The sequence below is a fragment of the Quercus suber genome, unplaced genomic scaffold (genome assembly GCF_002906115.3).
Source record: "Quercus suber isolate HL8 unplaced genomic scaffold, Cork oak 2.0 scaffold_365, whole genome shotgun sequence".
Classification (NCBI taxonomy): Eukaryota; Viridiplantae; Streptophyta; class Magnoliopsida; order Fagales; family Fagaceae; genus Quercus; species Quercus suber.
In genome coordinates, this window is record NW_027069817.1 from 180825 (window position 1) to 191043 (window position 10219).

The 10219-nt window shown below is 32.7% G+C and overlaps 1 long non-coding RNA gene across 1 annotated transcript; it reads left to right on the forward strand.

The window, feature by feature from the left end:
* Nucleotides 1-4751, forward strand: LOC111991076 (uncharacterized). Its single transcript, XR_002880731.2, has 4 exons — nt 1-529; nt 1581-1704; nt 2331-2509; nt 4311-4751. It is a non-coding gene; the product is annotated as an uncharacterized LOC111991076 (long non-coding RNA).
* Nucleotides 4752-10219: the final 5468 nt, after the last annotated feature.

The window sequence follows — 10219 nt, forward strand, 5'->3', positions numbered from 1 at the left end:
TGGTGTATATATTTAAAAGAAGAAAAAAAAAAAAAAAAAAAGAACGACACAACTAAAAAAAACCCTACCATCTTCTCATCAGATCCTTATTGCCATTCTCTCTCTCTAAAAAAAAACCCCAGCGATACTGCGACAGAGACAAAAGGGAAGGAGAAAAAAAAAAAAAAACTTACCGATCTCTTCCCGTCAAACTCTGCAAGGAGAAACAAAAAAAAAAAAAAAAAAAACTTGCGCCGCCCTGGAGATTCGTTTGGCCGGCCATCGCCATCCCCTTTACAATTAAAAAGCGGTAAATTATGTTGGTTGACAACGCACCGTTTGGCAGCCTCTCACTCCCTCAGTATAAAAGGAAAAATAACCGGCCAAAATACAATTTAAAGGGTTGCAATGCTAAAAAAAAAAAAAACATTCTCCGTTCCCTCTTCAGACGTAGAGCACCGCTGCAAGCACATAGAGAAAGAAAAATCTATGGGCATCAACACCGTTAGGCTACATATCTGCCACAATCAGATCGTCGGAACCGGCTCCGGTACGTTTTCCTCCATTTTTTTTAGATTTGGGAATGAAATATATCTTTTTATTGAGTTTTTTTGTCGGAACCGGCACCGGCACATTTTTTATAGATTTGGGTTTGCAATGTTACTTTTTATTGATTTTTTTTTTGTTGTGTGGGTTTAGATTTGATTTTGGCTTTGATTTGTTTTTGTTTTGGGTTTTTGGGTTCTCCATGAATTTTTTTTTTCCTCAATTTTACGCTATTCTCTCAGTTGCACCGTTTTATAGTTTCTCCATGAAATTTCGGGTTTACTTTTGTACCTCCAGTTCTAATCTTAACAAAATCATTGGGATAAGTATAGAATTTAATGCTATGCTGATATTTCTTAAACCTTCCCTGCCGATCTGCTTTGCGCTCTGTTCTGTTTCTTCTCTGCAACAGAGTGCAAACCTGCCCACTTAGATTTCGGCCACCAAGACAGTTTAAAGTCACAACAGAAAGAGTTCTCAAGGGTTAGGGTTTTGGGGTTTTGAGAGAGACGCAGAGAGGGAGAATAGGAAGCTTTTTCCATGTTGCCGCGTTAGGAAAAAAGACCACTTTAAAAACAATCACGTATAGAGTTTAAACTTTAAAAAAACCGTACGGCGCACCATTTGTAGAGTCTTCTTTTTTCCCTTTTTTTTTCCCTACTCAATTACCGTTTCAAATTGTATTAGATTCGCAGATCCTTTTTCCCTCTGCTGAATGTAATTTTCTAGGGTTCTTTTATCCCATCTAACTTTCAGACACGCTTGCAATTAAAAAAGAAACTTTATATTGTTTGGGCAGTGCAAAACACCATTTGAAAGCCTCCCATATACGGAGAAAGAGAAAGAGAACAGAGTTGTTCTCCCTTTCTAATGTTTTTTGTCTTCTGAAACTTCTCACCATTGATTTTCCCCTGCTGATGTGTCTATGGTTCTTCTTTAATCCCTTTTGAAAAATAGATGGCTTTATTTTCTTTTTTTGATGCTTTTGTCTCGAATTATCATCTCTGGTTCATATAAAAACAAAGCAGTCGATTCTGTCATTGTTTTTTCTACAGTTTGGCATGGACTGCTAAAAACATAGGTGCAGGGGAGATAGAGAGACATCTAAGGCCAGCACCACCGTCGGAATCTAACCACGAAAAAATTTGCATACCTCAACTGGCGGTACACTGTTACAGGGTGAGTTTTCTTTTTTTGCTTTCTTTGTTTTTTTTTTAATTATAAATTTTTAAAAGAAAAAACCAAAATCTTGCGATAACAATGATTTATGTTTGGCAGTTTTGGTATTTGCTTTGTTTTGATTTAGGCATCTCAGTTATTTATGGTTTCGATAAAGGTTTTTCCCCTCAAACAAACCTTAAACCCATTCTTTCAACACAAACAAGCAAAAGAAAACCCCTCCCTCCATCCTTTCAATATTCATTCTAATTGCCATCTACTCCAACCGTTCTCTGCCCCCTATCTCTTCTCTGCAAACAGTATACATTTTTAAAAACAGAAATAATGCGGCTTCTCATATGGCCGATTAAGCAAACAGCTTTGCTATTTTTTTCTACAGTTCTGTCACCACGTCAAAACCATTACTGGTAAGGTTTTTTGTTTTGTTTTTAAAATTTTATTGTTTAAATATGATTTAGGCTTGGGGTTTCAATCGAATTGATTTTGGTTTAGGCTTAGGTTTGGGTATGTATGTTTTGAATGCAAAATTCTTTTTTTTTAAAATCATGTTTAAGGTTTCAGATATGCTCTTGATTTTATATTTTTTATTTGTTCTCCACAATGTTGTTTTGTTAATCATCTTATAGGTTCTAAAAACAACTCTGCTGGAGATAGTTCTACTTACGTTGTTTAAATTTTAGACAAAATTAAGAGAGAGACAAAGTCCCTAAGGTTCATAAAGAAATCTGAGGGTCACCCCTACGAAAGCTGCCACCCGTCATCATTACACCATTTCAAGATTCACCCAATCTCATTATATCTCAAGGTATTTTGTCCTTTTTATGTTCTTTTCTCCTTATTCTTTAAATAGTTTTCTTTTTGTCTACATGAATATTAGATGGGTATAGAATCTCTAGAAATCCTCCCCATTTTCCCTCTCTCAAATTTTGCCTTTTGTTATATGCACGCAAACTGTTTGATAAAATAGCTTCATTTTTTTCCCTTTTAACTTCAATGGACTTTAATATAACCATATGAAAGGTTTGTTGCAGACTGTTGTCCTCTTAGTTGGTATGTTTTGTGAAGTTGAGGTGGAATTGTGAAATGGGTTTTGGGTGAAATGGAAGGTTTGTTGCAGTCCTGTCAGTTTAAGTTGATTTATACAGCTATATAAGAATTTTTATGATATAACATTTATGTAATTAGAGTTTATCTGTGGTTGATTTCACACACAATTAAATTGTAATCTCCTACTACTAAAATTTTATTGTATTTTATAGAAAGCATTCCTATGATTAACAAACTTTACATGTTTTAAGATGACTAATACATAAAATACTCTTGCACATTTGGGTTTATTTATGTAAATCTGAAGAAACGGTAAACTTATATTGATCTATCAAAATTAAAATTTGAGTAGCTTCATACTCTATGAGATCTAAGTAATGTTTTATGTTGTCTTTTGGCATTAAAGCTATTGAATCTTACATTATTAGCAATGATGATAATTAATTAACAGTTAAGCATCTTGACAGCTTTGTTGTAGTTGACCAAAGTGAAAAGTTGAATCAATACTACTTACAGCTCTTTTGTCCTAATTTTGAAGGAATAATAGTCTCTACTTTCAACTTATGATGAAGTTTGAAAGTTTTTCAGTTTCTCCTAGAGTGATTTGGGACGTGTAGTAGTAAAGACAAATGTTCCTGTCCAGCTCTTGGTTCTATGTAATTGAGATTTTCAAGTAAAGAATTATCTTTTGGCTAGCATTCAAAACACTCTTTTTATACGGCTGGGACATGTGCACATTTTATAATGATTTAGAAATATTAAGTTTGATATTTTTGAAGGTGATTACATAATGAATAGGGCTAATCGTCATGACTTTCACATTGAAGTACATCTGAATCTCTTCTCAACGGACGTAGGAATATTATGTTTGTCATATTTTCTAACTTCAAGATAAGAATATGCTATAACCCACTAAATTCATTTACTTTGAGAGTTATATCTAGGACAACCTTTAAATTATCTATTATTGGGGAATTTTGCAGTGTGTACGTGGTTTTGTTTTGATTTGTTTAAAATAAAAATTTATTTGACACATTCCCTTTAAGACAACCTTTGAATTCTTCATTTTCTGGTGAGATTGGCAGATTGTGAATAAATTAAAAAAAAAAAAAAAAACTAACTAATGCATTCTCTTAGAGATTCTTATTGTGGATGTTTATATGTAGAAGAACATGAACTCTGAACCTTGCTGAATAGTCATAGCAATGTTAAGAACTACTAAATTATGTGTATTTGAGCACCCACCCAATCAGATATCAATGGATCAAATAGCATGCGAACTAATTTTTGTCTTATTTTATCTAAAAGTCTGTAACATCACAGTTTTTCTATATTTTGCCTTTTTCTTTGTCTTAGTATTTTTAATGTTTATATATTTTCGTTCTAGATAAAAAGTCTATGTTACAAAAATATATAACAAAACACAAAACTTTTATTGCTTAGGATGTCTTTATCTTGATTTGATATTGATCATTAAATAGCATTATGATGTTTGAGCGATATGCATATATTTAGACACATTTTGATGCATTTTTTAATTAAATTGTCGACCATTGCAGGAAATAAAAAATGTTGTTGTGGGAAAGTCAAAGAATGACAACTCCATTGAAAATCAGCAAATAGAAGCAGCATATACCTCTGCCAAATGCTTCGCAAATGTCGCAAGGCTTACTAAATAGAATGCATCGAATAAGAAAAAAAATTGAATAGGGTACAAGAGCAACTTATTGCTAAACTTTTATGATATATCATTTATGTTAAGTTGATTTATACAGCTAAATAAAAATTTTTATGATATAACATTTATGTAATTAGAGTTTATCTGTGGTTGATTTCACACACAATTAAATTGTAATCTCCTACTACTAAAATTTTATTGTATTTTATAGAAAGCATTCCTATGATTAACAAACTTTACATGTTTTTGCATGACTAATACATAAAATACTCCTGCACATTTGGGTTTATTTATGTAAATCTGAATGTAAGTCAATTGCAAATGCTACTGCTTTTTTTTTTTTTTTTTTTTGGAGAAATTTATTGTTGATGATAAATAGTAATTTTAAAGAGTTGGGAGTCTGGTCATGCCAAATCAAAGAACCAAAAAGATACAGTTACATGGTACTATACTTAACCTCCATGTCCTTCTCTTTCTCAAATATTTCTCTATAATTTCATTCAATTTGTGCTTTTCAATATTAATGTTTTCAATATTAATGTTTGTTCATCTTCATCTTCTTAAATTATGCAAAATATTGTTAGTGATGTTGTTGCTTTTGTTGGTGTCATCAACCCAAAAGGTATTTCAGTGATTGGTAATCTTAAGTATTTCTTACTTCCTAGAAATGCCAAAATTAACCGTTGCACCTTAACTTGGGACTTCTCTGGCCTGTATTGTTTAAAAACTGTCTAAAGCAATTTAGTTATAATATTATACATTTTTTTTTAATCCTACTTGGTTTCTAAGGATAGCTATTTCATTTATTCTTTGTTTGCTAATAGCTTCTTTCTTTCTAATGGTCAAGTGACAGTGACTACATCTTTGCACTATCAATGTTAAAGTTGTTTTGTATTTACTGGTGCTGAATGTATTACTGTGGCCACTGCTTCTAAATATAGCACCCTAAGGCTTTGAAAGGTAATTGAAAAATGCTTATAAACTGTAAATTCAAATGGCAAAGAAGGAAAGCTACTAAATTAAAGTAATAGAATGAACCCTTTATGTATAAGTGTACTTTTTTGGCAGCATATGCCTATGTGTATGTTGCCTTGGTTTCCTATTTCTATGCCAATACTCTTTTGGATGCATCACTCTGCTTACATTTTGTCATAGCAATTTGAATGTTTGCACCAAAAAAATGATATTTTTTTGCTTGCTATAGTTTGAATTTGATATCTCTCCTTAGTTTCTCTTTGCTTGCACCATAATTGACTCCAAGAACCTATATGTTTTTTCCCTAATAAAGTGAATTTTTTCTCATGTCCTTGGAATTGTGTTTGTTGCTATAATATGCTTGAATTATGGATTATTATTTTAATTGCCTTGGTCATTCTAGGATGATTTCAAAAGGAAAAGAACAACCGAAAGTTGATATAATGTGTGATCATGCAATTTTTTGTTGTGGTGTTCTCTTCTCTTATAATTGTGGATTTGCGATGAAGACTATGTTATCTTTGTTTTGATCAACAAAAGACTGCACCAATGCAGCACAATTGTTTTTTTGATAAATCAGAATGAGGTATGCTATAGGGATGCAATGCTATAATGTTCATATTTTGTTTTTTCGAAAATTTCCATTTCTATAAACTGGTAGTTTAGTCATACACTGTCCTCTACTTATAGTTGAGACACAGTGTGACTTATTCCTAAATATATGTAATGCTATTTTTAGTAAAAATGGTAGGTGTATTGGAGGGTGAGACTTGAGAATGCAAAGTTAATGTAGTAACCATTTTGTAGGACTTTCAAGCCATTTTGAATGCTGCCTAAAGGAGAAAAAATAAAATAAAATATAGTTTGCTAAGTGCTAAATTAGCCATGATAATTGATGGCTGTTACTCAAAAACATATCAAATTTGAATTAGGTTGAATAAAAAAGTATTGACATTTTTAAAAAGTATAGAAAAGTAACCCAAAAAAAGTCTGTGCAATAAAAGTTGCTTTATGAAATATTCCACGCATTGCGTGGGTTAAAGACTAGTATATCTTAAAATATAAAGTTTTCTTATGAAAAATACAGATCTGATTTTATACTATAAGAAAAAAAATACAGATCAGGTTTTTTTTGAACAAAATTCAAATAAAAAAAATACACATTAGATTTTATAAGCAAAATACAGATAAGATTTTATAAACAAAATACAGTTTAGATTTTGTAAAAAAATACAGATAAGATTTTATAAACAACATACAAATCAGATTTTATTTTTGAAAATCATGGAGAAAAATGCAGATCTGGTTTTAGTTTGGAAAAACATGGAGGAAAAAAAGTGCAGATTTGATTCTAGTTTAGAAAAACATAAAGAAAGAAAAGTGCAGATCTGATTTTAGTTTTGAAAAAACATGGAGAAAGAAAAGTGCAGGTTTGATTTAGTTTTGAAAAACATGGAGGTAAAAAAAAAGTGTAGATCTAATTTTAGTTTTGAAAAAAAAAGAAACATGGAACTTTTATAATGGATTCTTTGGCAAAGGTTTGATCAGATAAAAATTAGGTCGTATTTTTATCCCTAAAAAAATCAAATAGGATGTGTTTTGGCTCGATCTGATAATTTCTGGGCCAGGCCTCGAAGCTGTGCCAATCAGCACTAGGGAATTGTCAATCGGCGCTTGCCATGGCCAAGAGTGCTGAGCCAAATCCTCTCTTTTGGTTTGATCTGGACTCTTTTAAGGGTTTTTTGAGTCAAGAATTGTACCTGAATGTATTTTCAACTCATGTTCCAAGATAAATCCCTTTTATTTTTATAATCATGTCCTTAAAATAATAATTATCTGATAGCTAAATATTCTAAAAAGACTTAATTATCAACAATTCTCTTGTTATCTGATTATCCATACAACGCATGCAGACCGCAAAAACTTGATATTTCTATATTTTTCAATCCGATTTGGGAATCAGGCATATTGTCGCGACTGTTTTAATCTCAAGATCATCTTTAAGATATTTGATGAATGATTTAATGCATGAAATGCAACTATGATTTTTTGGGTAGAAATAGTCATTCTAGTCATCTTCCAAAATTAAATTAGAGGTGCAAAATCGAGTGTCTACAGAATGACCCTTATTGACAAAGCCTGAAAAGCGAATGTCAATGTAAAACAAGGACACTGATTTTAGCAACCATGATTTGATCAAGGTTAATTTTTCAAAGATTTCCTAGCCCTAGAACTTAGAACCTTGGGACATAGAACTAGTATTTTATTGCTTTACAAAAAATTCGAAATATGGACATCTAATCTACTTGATAATTGATGAACTTGGATAGAATCTTGAATGCCAATGAGGTAATCGAGAACTGTATTCAGCTTATTTGAAATGAGGTAACCAAGAACTATATTCACTCGATCTAAAATGCTGTAAGTGAGAATTGTATTCACCTGATTTGGAAGTTGTTTGAGAAATTTATTTGCCCAATCTGACTTGGAATGATTGAGAACTTTATATGCCCAATCTGGATTATGTAACCTAGAACTATATTCGACCAATCCGAAACGAGGTAGCCGAGAACTATATTCGCCCGATTTGGAAGTCGACTTAGAACTTTATTTGCCCAATCTGACTTGGAAGGATTGAGAAATTTATACGCCCAATCTGAATTATGTAACCTCGAATTGTATTCGCTCAATCTGAAATGAGGTAACTGAGAACTATATTCACCCGATTTGGAAGTTGACTGAGAACTTTATTTTCCCAAGCTGACTTGGAATGATTGAGAACTTTATACGCCCAATCTGGATTATGTAACATGTAATTGTATTCGCTTGATCTGAAATGAGGTAACTGAGAATTATATTCGCTCGATTTGAAAGTCGATTGAGAACTTTATTCACCCAATCTGAATTGGAATGATTGAGAACTTTAGCCACTCAATTTGGATTATGTAACCTGGAACTGTATTCGCCCAATCTGTATGAGGTAACCGAGAACTATATTCGCCAGATTTGGAAGTTGACTAAGAACTTTATTCGCTCAATTTGACTTGGAATGACTGAGAACTTTATACATCCAATTTGGATTATGTAACCTAGAATGAGGTAACCGAGAACTATATTTGCTCGATTTGGAAGCCGATTGAGAACTTATTCGCCCAATCTAACTTGGAATGATTAAGAACTTTATACACCCAATCTGGAATAAGGTGAACAGAAACTGTATTCACCCGATCTAAAATGAGGTAATCGAGGACTATATTCGCTCAATCTAGAAGTCAATTGAGAACTTTATTCACCCAATTTGACTTGGAATGATTGAGAACTTTATACGCCCAATCTAGAATAAGGTGAATAGAAACTGTATTCACCCAATCTGAAATGAAGTAACCGAGGACTATATTTGATCGATCTAGAAGTCATTTTAGGACTTTATTCGCCCAATCTGACTTGGAATGATTGAGAACTCTATATGCCCAATTTGGATAATGTAACTAGGAACTATATTTGCTCAATTTGAAATGAGGTAATCGAGAACTATATTTGCCCAATCTGGAAGTCGACTGAGAACTTTATTCGCCCAATTTGACTTTTACTTGAAATTCATAGTAATGAACTTAACGCATGTCTTTGATGATTTTGCAGAGCAATTGAATGGTGAACGCTGAGGCCAACATAAGATCTTTGGAGGAAAGAAACAAGAACCATGAATTTCAGAATAGGCAACAAGAACCTCAGTTTTATACAAGTTAAGAGTAGTAAGGGGACATAGAGGGTGGTTCTTCTAGAGGTGGGCCTAGAAGATCTTCCCGTCGATGGACTCAAAGTCTGAATGATGCTTGACTTGTATTTTGATTTTCCTACAAGAGACAAAATATTCCTTAGTTAGATAATTTGTATTAATTTCCACCTTTAACACCTTGTCCTTAGATGACTTTAGCCTTGCTAGAATTTAGATTAGACATGATTAGAATTCACCCAATAAAGCTTTATAGTGTACAATTTGAACTTATCTAATCACTCTTGACATGATTATGCTCACCTGAATGAGGTACAGCTGAATGCCCCTAGTTCGGAATTTTATGCTTAATGATTTTTTTTGAAAAAAGGTTTCTTCTGGAAATGAGATGATTGATTTGGTTTGTTTCAGAAAGGGGGATAAGGCATGGCCAAATGCCCATAGTTTAGAAAATGAATGCATGATTTTGAAAAACTTTGAGTTGGTTAATTTCCTCCTTTTTTTTTTTTTGAAACCAATGATGATGATTGTTTTTTTGAAAAACGGATGAAGCATGGCCAAATGCCCCAGTTTGACAATCAATGTGAATTTTTGAGAAATTTTATTGCATAACTACTTCTATTGGAGTGAAAACGGGACCAAAATGAGCCAAAGACGTGCCTGTAGACATCGTATTTTGTACCTTTTACGACTCGGTCTCTCATTCCCTATTGATGCCCAAAATCTAAGGCTCAAGATCGGTTTAGAGTCCAATCAGATATCAAATTTACTTAAGGAGTGTTAAAATGGAATATATATTTATAACCTTTTAAATGTGCAAAAATATATTTTTGGAAATAAAATGACCAAAGTGGCCCTCGGCCCGTGCATACATGGGCAGCAGCTTGCGTACGCAGGCACATTCCTGCATACGCAGCTAGGGTTTCAAAGACATAAAAAAGGCAAATTTTTTGCAATAATGGCTAAGTTTTAGAATGAATCTCATATCGTCTAGGAGTCGTTCCAAACCTCATTTTTTCCACTATATAAAGTCTTATACGGTATATTTTCAAAACACACAAAAATCCCACGGGAAAAATACA